Source organism: Pinus tabuliformis, chromosome 7 (assembly GCF_031772625.1).
Source record: "Pinus tabuliformis cultivar Carrire ecotype Pingquan chromosome 7, CPIR1, whole genome shotgun sequence".
In the NCBI taxonomy this organism is placed as follows: domain Eukaryota; kingdom Viridiplantae; phylum Streptophyta; class Pinopsida; order Pinales; family Pinaceae; genus Pinus; species Pinus tabuliformis.
In genome coordinates, this window is record NC_142293.1 from 63,204,416 (window position 1) to 63,226,460 (window position 22,045).

The following is a 22,045-nucleotide window of genomic DNA, read 5'->3' on the forward strand; positions in this document are numbered from 1 at the left end:
CCTTGGACTACAAGTATCTCAAACCACAGCAGGGATGTTCATGTCTCAAGAAATATATCTTAAAGACATGCTTCAAAGATATGGAATGGAAGATTGTGCACCCATGAGCACACCTATGACCACAGATTGAAAATTAAGCAAAGATGATGACTCTCCTCCAGTAGATGCAATTCATTATAGGTCAATAATTGGAGCCCTCCTATACTTAACTGCTATGAGACCTGACATTATGCAAGCAGTAGGAATGGTGGGGAGATTTCAATAAACTCCTAAACAATCCCATATGTTCGCTGTAAAAAGAATTCTCAGATACTTGAAAGGAACTTTTGATTTTGGACTTTGGTACCCTAAGAGCTTAACTCTTACTATGACTGCATACACTGATGCTGATTGGGCCGGAAGTGTCGATGCTCGAAGAAGTACTAGTGGAAATGCATTCTTCCTGGGAGATTGTCTAATATCTCGGCTTAGAAAAAAATAAACATCCATATCACTATCTATCGCTGAAGCTGAGTATATAGCTGTTGCGGATTGTTGTACTCAAATACTATGGATGAAGGAAGCTTTGAAGGATGTCAACATAGATACCATTCAACCAATCACCATCTATTGTGATAACACAAGTGCTATCAGTCTCAACAAAAATCCTGTGATGCACTCAAAGACCAAACATATACCAATCAAGTATCATTTTCTCTATGAAAAGGTGGCTGAACAAAACATCAAGTTAGAGTATATCAATACTAATGAGCAAATTGCAGATATTTTCACCAAACCTCTTCCTCAAAAAGCATTTGACCATCTTTGCCAAAAAATGGGGGTTATTGCTTTAGTATCACACTAAGTTGATTCTTAAAGATGTCGCTGTTGGAAATAATACTGAGAGGGGGGGGGGGGGGGGGGGGGGGTGAATCAGTATTATCAGATCAATAAAAAATTTTCATTTTCATACTTAGATACATATACGCTACTTCATTCAAGGGAACCCGCGTGTAGACGTAACTGTGTCTAATGCAACTAGCGTATATCCAAAATACTTATGATTCAGTTAATCCATTAAATGTTGATCTTTAGTTAGTGCATCAGAACTTCATTAACCATATGAACAGTAAGCAGGTGCAGTAAAATAGAATAGATCATCACACAAGAAGCACACATGAACACCATGATATAAGGTGGAAACCCAATGTGGGTGAAAACCACCTGCTGCAAGTCATCTCTATCTTCTTTTAATAAGAAACTTCATTTTACAATATTTCTGTACTGGTGCAGTCTTATACCAGTACACAGGCTTCTACCTGTAGAAGTCTACAACCTTCTCTCGTTCTCCAGACTCTCCTGGATGGGAGCTACAACCCCCTTAGCTCTTGTACTAGCTGATGTACTAGTACGTAGGCGCCGACCTACAATCTCCTTTCATCCTCCAGGGACCACATTTCATACATTTTCAGACTGGATACTCCTGAAGCACAACACTATAATCTGAAGGCCACGTTTCATCAAATTTTCATACTGGACCCATAAATATCATTGAAGCACAAAACAATCAATACTAGCATCATCAATTTTTGAATCACTGAAACACTGAAACCCTGTCAACAACACAGTCACAAGAACACAGAGCAAAACACTGAACTCTGCAACAATATTCAGAACCAACTGTATCATCAAAATCATGCATCAGAGTGCATACGCTACTTGGAAGTGTTGAAACAGCGTGTATACGCAACTTCACCAAAGCTAACCAGCGTGTATGTCATTAATTACTTATTCATAACTTCGCTGCACTTCCTGACTTCAGACATACCCAGATCATTACATATACAAAGGTAATACGTGTGTTAGCAATCAGATCTAGTTCATCAGATCACATAAAGATAAGTCATTCTGATCCTGATCCATTATAGATCTCATCCATCAATACTGAAGCTAAACATAATCAACCAATCTGAATATGCAGAATACTGACACCAGTAAACAGTCATCAGAACTTATCAACAACCAGAATCACCTGTAACTTCAAACATCATAGCTCAAAATGTATACGCTACTACAATGAACCAAACCCGCGTACATACGCGCTTTCACCAAAGCCAACCCGCGTACAGATCTATAAATATTCAATCATGACTTGCAGCGATTTCAAACTTAAGTTATACCCAGTTCAGATCATTACATGTGTCAGTATATAGATCTAGAATAAACATAATCAATCATATAGAGATAGTTCATTTCAAACCATTTGATCCTGATCTATCCTTAGATCTTGTTCTCCATCAACCGGTGAGATCCCTTCTTAGCTCAGATCAAGCAATGCATCATAAACCTATAACCTGCATACTTGATCTCATCCTTCATCAGATATTCAAGACTTTTTCGATCCCCATGCCTAATGATCTTCATCTCCTTTTATAGTCTTAGCCCTTTCTCAATACCATGGTCCAAAACCATAACAAAACAATACTAGGGACCCAATACCTGGGTTCAACAACTTCGGACGCAATACCAAGGACCAAAACCATAGGTCTAAATACCACGGACCCAAAAATAAGCTTTCCCACATGTACGCGCTTTTCCGTGCATGAAAGTGCGTGCATACGCATACGCGACTTTTGATCGGCAATCCCGTGTGTATACGCGCCTTTGTATTAGTGAAGCTGTGTGTATAACCTGCGTGTATACCCTACTTGGTATATAGCGAACCTGCGTATATACGCGACTTGGTACATAGTGAACCTGCGTATAACCTGTGTGTATACCCTACTTGGTATATAGTGAACCTGCGTATATACTCTGACCTGCATATATACTCTTCTTTCTTCATTCTTTGTAGTCTGATCATCAAATCTTTGCTACTGATCTGCTGCACTATGATCTACCATCTGTGTGAGTTGCCATCAAGGACAACACTTGTCTCATAATGCCAACAATCTCCCCCTTTGGACTTGATGGCAAAGCTAACTTGTCATACTGAGAACTGTCATCTGATTCCTTTGAGCCGTCCTACATCCCATGTATTTTGTCACATCTGATATCTCTTCTGTAGATTCATCTAGTTATATATATAAGTGAGTTGATCTTCTATGAGTGGGTTGCCATCAAGTACAACACATGCATCACAATGCCAACAATCTCCCCCTTTGGACTTGATGGCAACAACACCAAATCACTCTCCCCCTTTGACATCAAGGGCAAAGGGCAGACCAAGATATTCTCTTTCCTTGATACACATTCCGCTGTCCATACTCCCCCTGAGTACCTGCTGAGATCTCTGAATGAGCTCCCCCTTTATATATGCCAAGGTGTACCAATCTGACCATGCTCCCTCTGAGTACATGCTAAAGTATCTGCTCAGCTGAAGTGTGCTATTCATGCTCCCCCTGACTGTAAGCAAGGTCTGCAAAAAGATGTTCTACAAGAAAGAACATGATTCTATACATCATAAGTGACCTTTCTAGCACCAAAGACTCATACATACATCCATCTCCCAACCAAGTGGGGATATACCAAAAGTTTACACATGATAATACAAGAGTATAACATCATTCATCCCAGGCATAGTGGGGAAACCAACATAGGCCGTTACATGACCTTGATAAAAGAAATACATGACTGAAATATTTCATCATCCTTCTTATGCATAGAGGGGTTACAAATTACATCATGTGACCAGAAGAGATTTCATCAAATGACTACAATAGATAGAGACACACTATTACATCATGAGTCTTGATATGACCTTTACATGAGACCAAACATCTAAATAAGACCATGATAGTCATACACAATGTATGATCTGCTCCATAAGCATCTGTCAACAACATCTAGACCAGCAATCATGTTCTCCCTCTGTCCCTGTTCCATCTGTGCCAGATGGTTTCTTGTCAGGCCCATATCGGACTCTTCTCATTCTGAGTTTGGCCCATTGATTAACATATACGCGACTGTCTCCATAGAAACAAGCGTATATACGCGGATAATCCTTATGAAACTCGCGTACAACCATTTCCAGATCAGCAACCTGTAAATGTCCTATGACAGGGTATGTCTGTCAACATATAGGTAAGAACTCATCATCATCATGTCTCCAACAATGAAACTTTGAGTAATCATTCATGTATCCAGAGCTATGTATCTTGAGCTCAAGATCTTTTGTCAAGGCTTCTTTATATCATCAATTTCAACAATCCTCATCCACATGAGCACCAAGAACTATAGGAATCCTGCATCATAACTGTATGCATATGACGGCAGCAGCATATGAGAGACTCATCATTAGGTAATGAAGTTGTGTATTCAAGCTTTGTACTTCTCCTTATCCTTATGAAGATCACCATGTAAGCATCATATATGCACCATCTAAGAATCAATCCACAAATATGATCTGAACATCTACTATGTAACCCCAAGAATCATATGAGATTTTATCATGGACACCTCATAACCACATCATAGCAAGATATATCATTTAGCCATATAAACATCATCCCCAAGGACTATTAACCATAATGCCAACAATGCATTATTAAAGGCGTATGCTCCCCCTCAACCTGTGCCATTTGTTAGATCTGATCATGCATATATCAGCAATAAGCATCAAGACATCATCATCATCAAGTTAGGATCAAAACACTTCTAAACATCTTACAAGTATCAAAACATTTCCACACATCCTCAGCAGACTGTAACTATTAACCAATAGAGCAAATAATGGACTGAATCATATCAGATCCTTTTTCTGAGCCTATCCCCACTGCTTTTCCTCAGACTGACATATACGCGACTTTGCAGTGTCTAACTCGCGTATATACGTGACTTCCCTTTATGAAACTTGCGTATGAGATTCAGGACACTGAAGTTTTATACTTTCAGCTCCCTCTGAGTCTGTTATGTCTGTGCTGTGCTGTGTCTGAGTACATTGTGTTGTGCCACATCTTTCTGACTGTACTTCCTTCTTCTTCCATATCTTCAAGTGTGATGATGTTTTCTCCTTTTGGTGTGATGTCCGTACTTTGTTCCTGCATTCCTTTGCTATATGTCCAAGCTTGTTACATGCATAACATCTTACATGTTTCATATTCCTCCTGTAGCAATCAGCAGCTTTGTGACCAAACATATTGCAAGAAAAACAATATCCATTAAAGTACCTGGAATGTGATGATCTTTCTGTGTGATGATATTGAACCATTCTTCTTCTGCATCTAGCTGCAACATGTCCAAGATTATGACATTCATAACATTCAATATAATTCATCTGAGTAAATGGCCGACTATTACTACCATAGTTAGGAGTAAAAGATTTTCTTTGAAAAATCTCTTTCCTTGATTGTTGATGGGGTTGACCTCTCATCTCCTTGTTGATCATTTTAGATTTTTCTTTAGAGTTCCTTGCCTCACCTTGTGAACTAGATTCACCTTCAACAGATTCATGGAAACCAAGACCAGTCTTGATAGCAGGAGACCTTTGACTACTAAGAATATCATCCAAGGCTTTAGTACTATCTTGAAATCGTAACAGTTTATCCTTTTCTTCTAATTTACCTTTTAAGATATTTACCTCAATCTGAAGTTGTTCTTCCTTTTCCAGACATTGCTTCTTCAAAATTTCTTCAGACTTTCTTCCTTCTTCCATTTGTTGCCTTAGTTTGAGAATCTCCTTTTCTTGTTCTTCATTCAGATCCTGCTGCATTTGATGAATTCTGAAGGCACATTCCAGCTGAGATTTTAAGCTGATAACTTTGTTTTCCTGTTTTTCAATAGCTTGGAGTAGATCTTTATTTTTCTTCTTTGATTCTTCAAGATCTTCTTTTAGTGAGAGGATCGTAGCTTCAAGCCTTTCATAATAACTGGATCTATCTCTGAGTTTATTGATTGTTGTGCTCTTTTCATTGACTTCATTTCTTAGTGATGTTACTTCATCCTGCAACTTTTGATATTTGTCTTTGAATAACTTCCTTACCTTGCTTCCTTCCTCTTGTTGAGCCTTTAGTCTGGTAGCTACTTCTTTGAAGGCACCATCCTTCATGTTCAATAGATCTTCTTGATCTCTAATTTTGTCTGTCAACCTTTTAAATTCTGCCTCTATTTGATATCCTTCTTGCTCACCCATAAGAGCACATTCAGTAGTTTCGTTATCACTTACATCACCTTCAAATGGATAGATAGCTGGAACATCAGAGGATAACAAATTCATACCTGATAGTTCATATTCATTCTGAAATGATTCTGAATCTGATTTTGAATCTAAAGTGCTTCTTCCACATAATCCCCAATCGATTCTCCCACTGTCATAGTTCTTTTGAGATGTCTTCTTCTGCTTAGGTGCTTTCTTCTTAAGCTTCTTTCCCATTGTTCCACGGATCTCCTTCAAGCGATCAAGCTTCTACCAAAGGACCTGCTCTGAAACCAATTGTTGGAAATAATACTGAGAGGGGGGGGTGAATCAGTATTATCAGATCAATAAAACTTTTTCATTTTCATACTTAGATACATATACGCTACTTCATTCAAGGGAACCCGTGTGTATACGCAACTGTGTCTAATGCAACTAGCATATATCCAAAATACTTATGATTCAGTTAATCCATTAAATTTTGATCTTTAGTTAGTGCATCAGAACTTCATTAACCATATGAACAGTAAGCAGGTGCAGTAAAACAAAACAGATCATCACACAAGAAGCACACATGAACACCATGATATAAGGTGGAAACCCAATGTGGGTGAAAACCACCTGCTGCAAGTCATCTCTATCTTCTTTTAATAAGAAACTTCATTTTACAATATTTCTGTACTGGTGCAGTCTTATACCAGTACATAGGCTTCTACCTGCAGAAGGCTACAACCTTTTCTCGTTCTCCAGACTCTCCTGGATGGGAGCTACAACCCCCTTAGCTCTTGTACTAGCTGATGCACTAGTACGTAGGCGCCGGCATACAATCTCCTTTCATCCTCCAGGGACCACATTTCATACATTTTCAGACTGGATACTCCAGAAGCACAACACTATAATCTGAAGGCCACGTTTCATCAAATTTTCATACTGGACCCATAAATATCATTGAAGCACAAAACAATCAATACTAGCATCATCAATTTCTGAATCACTGAAACACTGAAACCCTGTCAACAACACAGTCACAAGAACACAGAGCAGAACACTGAACTCTGCAACAATATTAAGAACCAACTGTATCATCAAAATCATGCTTCAGAGTGCATACGCTACTTGGAAGTGCTGAAACGGCGTGTATACGCAACTTCACCAAAGCTAACCAGCATATATGTCATTAATTACTTATTCATAACTTCGCTGCACTTCCTGTCTTCAGACATACCCAGATCATTACATATACAAAGGTAATACTTGTGTTAGCAATCAGATCTAGATCATCAGATCACATAAATATAATTCATTCTGATCCTGATCCATTATAGATCTCATCCATCAATACTGAAGCTAAACATAATCAACCAATCTGAATATGCAGAATACTGACACCAGTAAACAGTGATCAGAACTTATCAACAACCAGAATCACCTGTAGCTTCAAACATCATAGCTCAAAATGCATACGCTACTACAATGAACCAAACCCGCATGTATACGCGCTTTCACCAAAGCCAACCCGCGTACAGATCTATAAATATTCAATCATGACTTGCAACGATTTCAAACTTAAGTTATACCCAGTTCAGATCATTACATGTGTCAGTATATAGATCTAGAATAAACATAATCAATCATATAGAGATAGTTCATTTCAAACCATTTGATCCCGATCTATCCTTAGATCTTGTTCTCCATCAACCGGTGAGATCCCTCCTTAGCTCAGATCAAGCAATGAATCATAAACCCATAACCTGCATACTGGATCTCATCCTTCATCAGATATTCAAGACTTTTTCGATCCCCATGCCTAATGATCTTCATCTCCTTTTATAGTCTTAGCTCTTTCTCAATACCATGGTCCAAAACCATAACAAAACAATACTAGGGACCCAATACCTGGGTTCAACAACTTCGGACGCAATACCAAGGACCAAAACCATAGGTCTAAATACCACGGACCCAAAAATAAGCTTTCCCACATGTACGCGCTTTTCCGTGCATGAAAGTGCGTGCATACGCATACGCGACTTTTGATCGGCAATCCCGCGTGTATACGCACCTTTGTATTAGTGAAGCTGCGTGTATAACCTGCGTGTATACCCTACTTGGTATATAGCGAACCTGCGTATATACGCGACTTGGTACATAGTGAACCTGCGTATAACCTGTGTATATACTCTTCTTTCTTCATTCTTTGTAGTCTGATCATCAAATCTTTGCTACTGATCTGCTGCACTATGATCTACCATCTGTGTGAGTTGCCATCAAGGACAACACTTGTCTCATAATGCCAACAGTCGCATGACAGGGGGAGCAGTTCGACAGGGGGAGTAACATACCTATGAAGAACTACTTTTGAAGCATCTTGACAGAGGGAAAACTTGGGCACCCCATTTTCCATGGATGTCAAAGGGGGAGAGAATGCTGGAAGAGCAAGAATATTGCCATCAATGACAAAGGGGGAGATTGTTAATCTAGGTTGTCATTGATTTCAATATGGCATTGGCTGAGATGGAAAATATTCTTGCTATACACGATGTTTCCCTAACCTAATTACAAACCCTAGGAGTGTTATCTGGGAAACCCTTGATGGCTATCGAACTTTATGAAACCCTAGACATTTAACAAAACCCTAATTTGACAACCATATTGGCATATAAGATAATTGGTTGTTGACAATCATATATATAATATAATAATATTTTGGCATATATATATATATATATATATATATATGTTTGTCAAAACATATATATAATAAAACTATATATTAAACTTAATCTCACATTACATACGGTCATCATCTTAGCGTCCAATTTATCAACGGGTTATACTACCTCAGTTATGGTCCCCACACAACGCTGTCAGTAATCATCCACCATTACGGATTACATATCGAATTCACCAAAAAAACATATGTCGGCTTCTTTCCAGCAACTAGTCGTCTACATAAAAAGTCACGATTTGTATTATATATATATATATATATATATATATATATATATATATATATATATATATATATATGATATGATTTGTTTTAGAAGTATATACGAAAAAAATAACTCGGGACAGATTACAAAAAAAAAAAATGGAATAAGAAACTCAGGCAGCGGATAACTCAAAAAAGGACAGCATAACCTGTTCACATCTTGTGAACAACTGGAAGATAAAAAAGAAAGACTACACCTTCTCGAGCAGCCGAAAATAAAAAAAATTACTTTCGTCATTTCCTTGGTTCCGCGTTTTTATCTTTTTTCATTTGCATAGGTCCGTAGGTCCTCAGTCTCTGTCACAGCTATGGTGAATAAAGTTTGGCACAATCTCAGTCTCTGTCACAACTACGGTGAATAAAGGTTGGCACAATTTCGATCTCTATCACAGTAGCAAGACAATTCCCAGTTGACACAGTTGTTTGGTCTCTATAATAGTATTTCAAACCTCCATAGTTGAGCTTCTCAGGTCTCTGCAGTGGGATAGAGTCTCATCCTTGCAAAGAACCTTTATGTAGTGAAGTATTTTTTGAATATTCACAATGTGAAGGCAGTGAGAACAAACAATGAAGGCAGATTCTTTCAATGAAAAAATGCATACAGTGATAACTTGGACAGAGGTAGGAAGTAACAACCAGTAACTCAAGGTGTCATCCCGTACAACAGTGATGGAAAAAGCAAACAAATGAAGTACAGTTGATCTTGAAACAAGTGAAGAGCCCCTTGACAATCAAGTAAGTATAATTTTATTCTCTATACTAAACAACAACAGGATTGGTGTCCTTGGAGTTGGTACTCCTAAACTCAAGGTTGGTGCCTTGGATAGATAGGGTTGATTCCCTAGAGGTCGGAGCCTCATCAAAACCAAGTTGGAGCTTGGGAACATATTTATATTGTATTTATTCTTTCATACTCAATAAAATTATACTTATACATTTCTCTGATTAAATTGTGAAGAATCTAACTGGTAATAATAACAATTGAAAGAAAATATTGATTCACCCCCCTCTCAGTATTTCCAATAGTTATTTGTGTTTGAAGTTAGTAACCCCAGTTAGTGGGCTAAAAACCTATGGGGGTGTGGCATGGCACTCATAATTGGTTGTGGTCTTTGAATAGTCAATAATTAATAATATTTTTTTTCTCCTAAAATCCCTCTCAACTCAAGACATTCATATAAATAATGATCCTCATATCCTCCTCTCGTAGGGATTTTGTGGCTTCAAACATGTCATCGTGGAGTTTTTGCTATAATGTTTTTTCTGCCAAGATTCAGAATCTGAAATTAAAACCCATTTGATTCGAAATCGTGATGAACCGCGTGACTAAATTTCAGATCTTGGTTCACTATATTTTTAGAGATATGATCCGAGGAAGTTATGGTTTTTGTAAGCTCCCGAATTCCATGTCAAACATGTGACGTTGGGACAATCATCATAACTCTCTCTGAGAATTGGATTCAAAATTCGTAAATAGTCATAGAAAGAGGACGAACTGTAGTTTGTTGCGTATCATTTTTAGGGCCGAAGTTTGCAACAGTGACAGGTGGCACTTCGTACAAGTTCGCTCTATTGAACCAGGCTCTAATCAGGTCATCGTGGGAGATTGAGCATAACTCTTCTTGAAGAATCCAATCTTGATCAGACCTGTGGGGTTGCAAAGAGGACTCAGAGGGCGACCACAGGATGGAAATTCATACCCTGGAGTTCCGAAATGAAATAGATACAACAGATTCAATATCAAGCTCCTAGAAGGAAAGAAAAAGCATGCATTCAAGGATCACTGCAGTAAGGACCACACATCAACAACCAAGGGTAAGTATCCTACAACAAGGTATGTATGATTAAGTGTTTACATTTGAATTTTGAGTATCATCTCTGACATTTGTTTTTGCAGGACAACTTAAGTATATACAGGGTCTCGGTTATATCTCTATGTCTCTAAATGTCACAGTTAGTTTTGATACAACATTTCAGATGTCATATTCTTGATACTACACATTTTATGCTACACCAAGTCTGCTAAATCTATATGATGTTGTAATTTCATGTTACTTTCCGTGTCATAATTGATAGAATGGTCTATGTTGTTGTACTTAGAACTTGGTTCATCACAAGTCTAGGGTCTGTCATCAGTTTCTATTGTATATATCTTTAGGTCAGTTTTGGATATAGTGTTGCATAGAGTCCAGGCCTATATCAAGAGTGGGAGTCTTTGTCTACTACTGCAACAAGTCAACAACAAAAGTGAGAAGCACACTTCAGGTACGCGTTGTAAATTTAATTTGTATTTATTCATTATTATGAACTTACATGTGTTTTGCAGGCAAAGGTAAGTTGAAGGGTATTTTGTTTTGTTTTGGGATTGGTTTCGCTGGGAAAATTTTGCATGCAGGTTGAAGAAGATTCAAGTACAACTTCAAGCAAGAATTCAAGATCAGAAGTATCAAATCAAATGAAGCATTGCAGCGGGACATCCTTTGAAGACATGACAACCATTCGTATATTGTAAAGAAGTTTCAAGGCTAAGATTCATCATTGTAAAGTTGTAAAAGAGTCATTTGTAAAAGTGTCATCATTGGAAGAGTCATTGTTGTAAAAGAGTCAATTTGCCTAGTGTCAAAAAGGCATTATTGGGAGGTATAGGAGTCTCTCTTGGGATGATTTCATGGTTGGGTTGCAGGTTATAGTGTGATTGGGTGTATGGTCAAATCATTGTAAATCATATTGTATCATGGATCATTGTCCTTGGTACGGGAATCCACACTCTTGTCTCATTTCAGTCATTATAGGGTGTCAAGGAGGTGCTAGGCTGGTGCATGAAGTCGCCTACAGGTTGGAGCTTGTGAACACTTCAGGGTGGTAGGTTGGTCTAGGATGTTGGGGCATCCACTCAGTTGGATACTGAAGAAATCAGGGTGTTGGGGCATCCTTCCAGTGGGAGCTGGAGAAGAATGCTTTTCTAGAATTCTAGGAAGTTGTTTCTTTCATTTTAGCTGGGACTGAAGATTATATAATTTATTAGAAAAGTGTTCGGTGGTTTTTTACCTGGAGGAGTTTTTCCACCTAAAATTCTTATGTCTATTGTGTTATTTTATTTACTTTTATTACGGCATAAACATTAATAATAATTGAAGATAAACTAATTCTCTGAAAATATTTAGAAGTGCTAATTTATGAGGAACACTGGTTCACCCCCCCTCTCAGTATTTCCAACAAATGAAACTCCTTGGTGATTCCAATCATGGTAATGTGCAATATGTTTTCCCCTCTGTAAATCTCATTCCATATATGTTTTTCTTTCTCTGAAATAGTGTGATGAAGCTAAGTTTTCATCCTTGTTCATGATTTTATATTTGTTACTAATTAGCAACAATACATGTTTTAGCTACAGATTTTCTTAAGTACCTATAATGTGCACAGATATACTCAAGATTTTGGTGACAAATGTGCCCACGAGTATATTCCCTAAAACCCTGACTAGTGCTCCACTCCTTCCGCTCTTTCATCTCCTCCCTCTTCCATATTTATGCTGGAACATTGTGGCTTAGGATTCTGCATTGTGATAAGCCCTACGCACTGATTTCCCTCCCCTCTTTCCTCTTCATTTTACTGCAACATCAATATTAAGCTTCATTTTGTTGTGTGTCATCCCCCAGAACCAGACATTTCTCTATGAGGTTGGCCTGATTTACGCCCTGAGTGTTTGGACCCATGTATTGGCTTGAGTTTACCTTCATGAAGGCTAATTGAACCAAACCCACTTTATTCTCTTTTTCAAACTACGTGACAATTGGAGTGCACCGAAAGCCCTCGTTGATAATCTTCCATGCACTCCTCTATCTAAGATGTCCTAGGCATTGGTCTACAATCAACCCGGAAGTTGTATCTAGGAAGATTTATGTGTCTCCTAAAGCACTTGTGCTACGAGTGCTAGAAAAATACACAACACCTTCTATTGCAATCAATAGCTTTGTGACCAAATATATTGCAAGAAAAATAATATCCCTAAAAGAAGCCTGAACACCTGGAAGTTGATGATCTCTATGTGAAGTGGTTATTTGCTTGAGATTGAAACAATCTACTTCTACAATTAGCTGCAACGTGTCCATAATTATGACATCTAAGACATTCAACATTATTGATCAATGGAGAGAATTGATTAACATTTCTATAGTTAGGTGTAAATGATTTTATTTGAAGATTCACTTAGTTGTTGATCAAGTTGTCGTCTTATCCCTTATTGAGAATTTCAGTTTTTTCATACTTACCCTTTGAATTCCTTGCATTAGCTTATGAACTATATTATCCTTCAACAATTTCATGAAAGCCAAGACCAGGTTTGATGGCGGGAGACCTTTAACTACTAAGAATATTATTTAAAATCTTAGTACTATCTTGAAATCTCAAATGCTTATCTTTTTCTTTTAATTTACCTTTTAGAATGTTTACCTCAACCTCCATTCTTTGATATTGTTGTTCCTTTTCTAAATACTACTTCTTCATACCTTCTTCAACCCTTCTTTCTTCTTCCACTTGCTCCTTTAATTTGAGAATCTCTTCTTTCGGCCCATTTTCTTATTCTTCAAATCCTTGAAGTAGTTCTTCATTCCGCTTATCTGATTTTTCAAGATCTTCTCTTAGAGAGATGATCTCATCTTCAAGACCTTCACAATATTGTTTATATTCCACAACAACATCTACTGATTTAATATGATCCTTGTTGTCATATACTTGCAACTTATCTTTAAGATTAACAATCTTTTTCAAAGCAAGATAAAGTTTTGTTATAAGATCAAAAATTTCTTCTAACTTGTCTTCTTCTAAATCAATAACTCCATTTGACATAACAAAGGTTGTTTTGTTGTCATGTTCATTTTTAGACACATTGTTAGGGATAGAATTACCTGGTAGTTCCCCTGATGAGGAATCTTCCTTTGGGATTTCTTCAGGCATTGCTTGTAGCCTATCCCACACTTGCTTTGTAGTTGTATAATGCATAACCTTATTTAATGTTGAATCAGGTATGATATTAATGATGTCACTTAATGCCTTACTATTCTTTTGCACTTCCTCATCTGATGGAAGAATGTTGGTGTAGCCATTGCATACTAGATACCAAACATCACGGTTCATTATATTAGACTTAATTTTTTCTTTCCATTGGCGATAATTATCATTGTTTAGCATAGGTACCCCTTCATTGCCCATTGTTTTTGACTTGCCTTTATCTTTTGCTTCTGGGGCCAACATTTTTTAATATATTTTCTCTTTAGAGTGCTTACTTTCACTTTTACCCATGAGTGCAAGTTCAGTTGTTTCACTGTCATCATCACTATCATTATTGCATAGACAAGGAAATGGACCACAGTAAGAACAAAAGCCTATACCTGATAATTCTTTGTTACCGTATTCTTCATTCTTGATCAATAGAAAACGGGGTGCTCCCAAACCCAAATATTTGTTGACATCTATAATTGTTATTGCATCTAATATATCATTATCACAATTTTCTGAATCCTTCCTTCGAGCTATCTTCTTCTTTCCCATCATCTTGAAGGATCTCCCTCAAGTGATCAAGCTTCCTCTGAAGGACTTGCTCTGATACCAATTGTTGGTAAAAATACTGAGAGAGGAGCGGGGGGTGAATCAGTGTTTTAAAAAATCACTTAATATTTTCTTTTCTTATTCAGATTTTTGTACGTGACTATAATGAAGTAAACCGGGATATGTACGCGATTGTTATGATATCCAGTTAACTAACATTTCAGTTAATTTTTCATTTGTTTAACTTGAACCAGTGTATCAGTATTTCATTAGGCATTAAACAATAAGCATGTGCAGTAAGAATAAAACAAACCATCACATAGGAAACATCAACATACATGAACACCAAGATTTTTAGGTGGATACCCAATGTGGCAGAAAACCATCGTTTTTGTCGTCTTTATCTTCATATTTTATTATAATGAAAAATTTCTTACAATCTTGTACTGGCGCAGAATCATACCAGCACGCAAACACCCACCCACAGATGGCTACAACCTTCTTTCATTCTCCAGCACCCACTGGAAGGGAGCTCCAAACCCCTGATCTCGTTTACCGGCACCCACTGGAAGGGAGCTCCAACCTCCTGATCAGATTTACTAGCTACCACTGGAAGGAAGCTTTGACTTCTTCATTGAAGGCTCCAACCCTCAACACTTTCGTGGATCACGTTTCATAATATTTCATACTGGATCCACCTGAATCAAAAAATCACAACCTGTAGGCCACCTTTCATCAAATTTTCATATTGCACCCACTACCATCATTTAAGCCTAATATCAAATAAAAAATTGAAACCAATCACTGTATAATATCACTGAACCAACTTAATCATCAAATCATTGAATAAACCAATTACCAAATCTCAAACAACCAAAAAAGCTAGATCATCTCAAATCATTGTATACTCTTCATCAGAATGTCAAATTACGTATTGTTCATCACAGAAACTAGATCATGTCACTGCAAATCCTGTATAAACATATGTCATAATATATATGCTACTATTATGAGACATACTCACGTATATACGTGCTTTCTCTTCAGATAACCCGCGTACAGATCTCAAAATAATGAACACTGAAATTGAATCACTGCACCATTGAAATCAATCACTGAAACACATACTGACCTTGTCACAGATCTCTAAACCACATACAGATAATCTCATAGCAGCATCATTAATATTCGACATTTCATAACATAATCATTTCAACCTCAACCACCATTGTCAAACACAAATCATCATGAAAGACTTCATCAACAGACAACAACAAACACAATAGGGTTGGTTATACATCATATACAGCAAAACCCTAGATTATGTATGTGACCCTTGTAAGATACTTCCGTGTATGTATGTGCCAATCAAGAAGCATACCTGCATATAGATCTGTCCATACTGAAAAATCGATACGTGACTACCCAAAAGTAGGTCCGCATATGTACATGACTTTTCTGAAGAAAACTAGCGTACAAATTTTTAACTACTGAATCATACCTTCATTGCACAATTGAACATCAGTCAAACCCAAATCTCGACATACACCGTAAAATACACACATCATCATCATCACATATCTATCAACCCATAAGAAGATTATTCAATGTGTAGTCGTTTCAGATCTATAATATCTGATCAATCATCACACACCTGGGTGCACACTTATTTTAGATAAAGCAATTAATTAGCAACCCATATCATGCACACACCAAAACACTTTGATCTCTGTCTCCTTATATAGTTTAGGCCTCAGTCAATACGTTAGGCCAATTCCATAGTTATGTTGATTGTATTCTTTGATGGGATCAAATATCCATTGTCGCGCTCATTACTATGGGCCAATACCATGGTAAAGGCCCCTGGTATTGAGAGTACCATGGTGCGGAAACTGTACGTGACTTTGCTTCACCATACTTGTGTATGTATGTGGTTTTTCTTCACAAAACCTACATTTACGCGACTTTGCTTCATCATACCTATGTATGTACACGAATTTTCTTCACATAACCCACGTATACTTCTTCAAACTTCATCTTTATCATTCCTTTGTCTCTGAATTGATCAATATTTATGTCACATTTGTATTGGCTTAAATACTCATCCTACTACCATCATGTTGGCATAATTATTGAGTAGGTTGCCATCAAGGAAAACACATTTTTCATAATGCCAAAAAAGGGGAAGTTAGGGCTCAAAGGATTCTCATAGAATCCAGCAAGGATCCCCTCATCCCATATGTATCTAAACTCGAAACTTCAAAAGAAATCTATGACAAACTAGTAGAGTTGTATTCTGTAAGAACTACTAGAGAAGTCATCTCATTAAGGAAAGAAATATACAAGTTGAAGGTGTTAAGGAAAGATGGAGTAGCCTCATACTTTATGAATATATCTGAAATCCAGGATCAACTATAAGATCTAGGAGAAGTCATGTCTGATAGAGAAATGACTACAGTGGTATTAAATGCATTACCAGAGGAGTGGGGTAATTTTACTTCAATATCTATGGGAAGAAAGAAGCTACTCCATTCCAGGATCTATGGTCATTGTGAAAGATTGAAGAATTTAGACTAAAGGCCAAATTTGATGTGGGAACAAGTGAGAAAAGTCAAGCTTATGCTACAATGACAAAAGAAAGGGAAAATTTGGAAAGTTTGGTTCTTGAAAAAAGAAAAGAGGCATGTCTAAGAGTCAATTCTATGGGTGTCAAGAATATGGGCACTACAAAAGAAATTGTCCTAAGATCAAGAAGGACAATAACAAAAGAGGAAGATAAGAAGCTCATATCACTGAAGAAGTGGAGGAAGTTTAAAAGAATAAATACAAGAATGAAGAAGTAAGAGATCTCTATTATGATTGAGATAGTCTTCCTCACCTAAGTTCTTCTCAAGTTCTTAAGTCTTATATTGTAAAATATGGCTAGAATTATTCACTAAGAAAAATTATGGGATGCATCATGGCATCATAGACACATTGAAAGCAATACCTCGAGACATCATCATAGAGAAGCATGAAATATGGTTAGAATATATGGAAGTCAAGGATATAGCTCTTGGGAATCTCATTGGGAACATAAGTGGCAAGGTCATCTAGTACAAGGTTTATCATACATCTATCAAAAGGAAACATTTGTTGATGGGGATACTTTAGATCCTCAAGATTCTCTGATGGAATCTTCATTGAAAGGTTCACCAATAATTAGGAGAATCAAGTGTTTCATCAAGAATTCCAAACTTGTGGAATTCATGGGATGAAGGTATGATGACATAAAAGTGAAGCAAATCAATGGATTGAAGCTCTTTCAATCAAGGAAGTTGTTGCAGGAAGTCTGGATGATATAAAGGAAAAATGAGGTATGTATGCTTACATTTGATATTGTGGAAGTCATGTCATATGGTTGTAGGTATCATGAACCAATGCTCTATCTTAAGAGCATGATCAAAATAAAATATGTCTCAGGAACGCATGGGTCACACATTCACTAGATGAAATCAGCATAATATGTCCTCATATGAAGTATGAGGTGGTTGACTACAATTGAGGAACTCTAATTGGAAGCTCCTGATAATAAAATGTGTGAAGAAAGGAAGGAAGAGATCATGGAATATGAAACCATCGTAAAGGAAATCAACATCCGAAAGACCAAGAATATTTGACTAGGATATCTCCATGGAAGATATGAAGACTTTGATGGAGTCTGAAAAAGAAAGAGACCCTTGACAATATATATATTTGGGAGATGTGTAGATATGTATGTAGGATGTTAATGCAAACTAGAAGATGTCATGATGAAAGACCATCACAAAGGTAATGTTGATTTTAATGTTCATTCATTTAATTTTGAAAAAATATTTGGATGGGTTTATGCAGGGCTGCCAAGGGAAGATCTATGGATGTCTTCCACCATCGATACACATGTAGTAGGATGAAAGATCCTTAAGTAAACATGGCATGAAGAAAGAAGCATGGTGTAAAGGAAGGCTAGATATGGACTAATGGATCACTTTCCGATGATGATATGGTTGACTCATGGATGAAAGTGATTAATGGTCATTTCTTTATGTAGAAATCCCAAACATGAAGACTCCTAGATAACGAAAAGAAGTTCATGACATCGTGAAGGGGAGTTCTTCAAGCAGCTGGTTGTCCCATCATCTCCACCTGAGGAGTTTTTGTAGCTCCATAATTAAGAGGGAGCCTAGAAACAATTTTGTTACTTGGAAGAAACTTGGAAATTCCCAAGCCCAGAGGGAGCTTAGGTACATTCTTTCCATAGGAATGAGTGCATTCCTTTATTGGAATAGATATGTCCTCCCTAATTAAGAGGGAGAGATAGACACAACATTATTATCTTCACTTGGGAAGACAAAATGGATTATTGGTTAAATATTTGGCATTTGATGCTCTTTGATGATGAGTTAAGGCATCCAAGATAAGAGTAGTCATAGAAGACCGATATTCTTTGAGGACTGGGAATCGAAGATAAGAATAGTCCTGGGGGAACACACCCTGAGAACCCAGGTGGGGTATGTTCTGAGAGAGACAATGATGAGGGTATCTATACATCATTGATCTCGCCAACATTGTGCTCAAATATCGTGGAGAGATAGAGTTGTTAGGCAAGTCCTTACTATGTGACAATGCTAATTGATATGATGTTACACATATGGGTTACCAATCTGACTCTTCTTATGAGAAATTCTTTAGATTCAGAATGACCAAGTATGATTCATTATGAATGCCTCCCTAGTTAAGAGGGAGTGTTGAAAAGTGTAACTAGGTTCAGTCTTCATAATGACATGTGTAATTGTGATTTTATGTAATTGATGAAAAGAAGAAAAATAAAAATCATGAAGGGCCAATGACATCAAGAGCTCGAGTCAGGTTTCAGAATTAATATTATCGGATAGTATCTCGGACAAGAACTTCAGTTCTGATGAATGGGCTGAGAAGACTGTCCCCAACACCGTGGAAGAATTAAGAACCTTAGATATTAATTTTCTAGCATCTAACAAATGTGTTACTATCGCTAGGAGAATTGGGGAACTATGTATTGGTGAGATGAGAATGGAGACAGAAGCTGATGAAGATTTTAATGCTAGCAAGGACTTGAGTCCTGATAAATGGACTGAGAAGACTATCCCCAGCACCGCGGAGGAATTAAGAAATTCAGGTAATAATCTTTTGTCTTCAGACAGCTGCGTTTCGATCGATAGGAGAAGTGGGGAACCGCGTATAGTGGAGATGAGAGTGAATAAGTTTGAAACTCAATTTAAAGAAAATGATGATGATACTAACATTGATCTAAATAACAATAAACCGAATAGGAACCAAGTTGTAGGAAAGGCCAGTGAAAACGACGTAAGCCCCAGTCAAATAGTTCAAAGCAACACTTGTGAATCCGTTAGAAGCAGTTCTTTACGTAAAGACTGCAACTCCCCAAATCCTGTGAGCGCATCAGGATTCAATCACCCAGGTTCTAGCTTATCCTCTGGAATAATTCCCAAAAGAAAGGTGGTTATTTTGTCTTCTTAGGAATTAGGCCCAAAAGTTATTAGTGTTCTCAACAAAGGTTTAGGGTTTTCAGTTTCTCCTAGGAGAATCCCTATTGAGAGTATCATTTGTGGCATAGAGGATGGGACGATTAACCTCTCTTTGGAAGACAAGGAGGCATTAAGGCAAGAATTTTACCTCATAATGAGAAAGGAGAAAGCTCCCAAGAGTAATTTAAGTAGGGAGGAGCAAATTTCCTTTAGGTCCCTTCAGAATAATGACAAGATTGTGGTTCTTAAGGTAGATAAGGGAGGGGTAGCCGTGATCCTGGATGAAGAAGACTACATTCATAAAATGAAGGAACACATCAGTTGTGGCAGTTATAAGAATCTTAAAACTAACCCCATTCCTAAGATTATGAAACAAGTCAAGAAGGCAATCTCGGATTCCAACCTTGATGAAAAATTAAAGAAGAGATTAACTCCTTCTTGTGAAACCATCCCAAGAATTTATGAATTGCCCAAAATCCACAAGGAAGGGATTCCTCTTAGACCAATAGTTAATACCATTGGTTCCCCAACCTATGAGCTCGCTAAGTATGTTGCGAAGATCCTTAGGCCTCTCGTTGGGAATATTGATTCTTTTATCAAGGACTCCCATGATTTTGTGAAGCTTATCATAAATGAAAGGGTAGACCAGGATGACATCCTCATAAGTTTTGATGTGGTATCGTTATTCACCAAGATCCCCTTGGATGGAATTTTTTAGGTTATAAATGAGGTTACTGACCCAGAAACTGCAAAACTCGCTGATATTTGTTTGTCGTCAACGGTTTTCACATTCCAAGGAGGTTATTATGAGCAGACATCTGGGGTGGCAATGGGATCACCCCTCTCACCAATTGTGGCCAACTTATACATGGAATACTTTGAAAAGAAAACCCTTGAAACATACCCTTTGAAGCTAGCTTGGTGGAAATGATTTGTCGATGATACCAACCTAAAATGGACTCATGGTAGGACAGAGCTTGATAAGTTCTTTATGCACCTTAACTCTATCTCTCCTAAAATAAAATTTACTATGGAGCTGGAGGAAAACAATAGTATCCCATTCTTAGACATTCTTATCGTCAGGAAGGAGGATGGCTCTTTAGGACATAAAGTTTTTAGGAAGTCAACTCACATAGAAAGCTACCTCCACGTTGAATCCTACCATCACTCGTCCTAGAAGCTTGGTGTCGTTAACACTCTTGCCATTAGAGCCCTTTGAATTTCTGACTCTGAGCATCTCGAGGAAGAGAAAAAGCATTTATCTTCGGTATTTAAGGGTATAGGATATAAAGAAAAAGAAATTAGGAAAGATATAGAAAGAGCGGAAAGGAGGGTGTTATCTCAGGAACCTAAGGCCCAAGACCTACCTCAGTGTGGTAGAGTTTTCCTACCATATATTCAAGGGGTGACAGATAAGATTGCCAAAATCTTGGAAAGGAAAGACATAGTCACACAATTCTCAGCACCTGGAACAATTAAACAAGGTATAGGGTCTGTTAAGGATGATATTGATGGACATCATCTCAGGGGAGTTTATAAAATTGATTGTTCTTGTGGCAAAAGTTACATTGGTGAAACAGGGCGTTCTCTGCAGAAAAGATTAAAAGAACATGGAGCAGATATTAAGAATGGAAGGTCTCGTACGTCGGCCCTTGCAGAGCATTCCTAAAAAACGAAACACCAGGTTTTTTGAGAGCACCTCAATTATCGCAAGAGAAGAACGATATCAAAGGCAGAAGATTAGGGAGGCTCTTGAAATTATAAAACATCCACAAAATCTCAAGAGGGAAAAAATGATATCGAGATCAGTGGAAGTTGGCTTCATTTAATCAAAGGGATTAGGACCAC